The 1083-nt window shown below is 35.3% G+C and overlaps 1 pseudogene; it reads left to right on the forward strand.

The window, feature by feature from the left end:
- The first annotated feature begins 224 nt into the window (after positions 1–224).
- LOC124982704 (60S ribosomal protein L37-like) lies at positions 225–547 on the forward strand (annotated as a pseudogene).
- The last annotated feature ends 536 nt before the right edge of the window (positions 548–1083 follow it).

The raw sequence follows: 1083 nt of genomic DNA on the forward strand, positions 1-1083 counted from the left end.
GCTATTCCATATCCCTTACAACTAGTATCCTTCAATTATAAAAATCTGTGATACTATAAAAAACTAGGAAATTGACATAGCTTGTTTAAATTTATGTGTTTAAACTTACATGTATTCTTGAGTGTTTGTGTGCATATATATCGTATTATTCAATTTTGCAATGTGTAGATTCACCTAATGCCACAATCAACGTGCAGAAATGGGGTCTTGGCAAGAGAAGCAAAATGACAAAGGGAATGCCATCATTTGGGAAGTGTCATAATAAGATGCACACATTATGCTGCTGTTGTGGCTCTAAGGTCTACCTCCTCAGAAGTCTAACTGTGGCAAATGTGGCAAATGTGGCTACCCTGCCAAATGCAGGAGAGAGTATACCTTGAGTGCCAAGGCTAAAAGATGAAACACCACAGGGACTGGCCAAATGAGGTACCTAAAACTTGTATACTGCAGATTCAGGCATGGTTTCTGTGAAAGAACAACTCCTAAACCCAAGAGGGCAGCTATTGCAGCATCCAGTTCATCAATTGTTGAGAGTTTCAACAATTAGCCACCCAATAAGTGTTCTAGTTTTTTAAAATGAAAAAAAAATGAAAAGAAGCAGAAATATTCCATCTCCACATGGGTCCTCCATGCCGCCCCTATAAAGTGACCCCTCCCACCACCTTATTCTTCATTGCTAATATTTGCAATAACCACTCTTTTTTTCCTTCTGTGTGTTTTGTTTATTTTTAAATGTTACATAAATGGTATCATGCAATATGTAAACTTTTGAGATCAGGAATTTTACTCAGCCAAATAACTTTAAATTCTGTCCAAGTTGTCACTGGTGTGTGTTTTTTATTTCTAACTTATTTTTTGGTCAGTGTTCCATGGTATAAATGTACAACAGTTCATGTAACAATTATTCATTTATTAAATGACATTATAATTGTTGCCAGTTTGGGGCTGATATTAGTAGCTGTTATAAAAAATTAATATATTGGTTTGTGTGTAAGTGTACGTTTTTATTTCTCTGAGGTATTTTCATAAGAGTGTACTTGCCAAATTGTATAGTAAGTCCATTGCAAGTTTTGAAAGAAACTG

This window comes from Sciurus carolinensis, chromosome 4, assembly GCF_902686445.1.
Source record: "Sciurus carolinensis chromosome 4, mSciCar1.2, whole genome shotgun sequence".
In the NCBI taxonomy this organism is placed as follows: domain Eukaryota; kingdom Metazoa; phylum Chordata; class Mammalia; order Rodentia; family Sciuridae; genus Sciurus; species Sciurus carolinensis.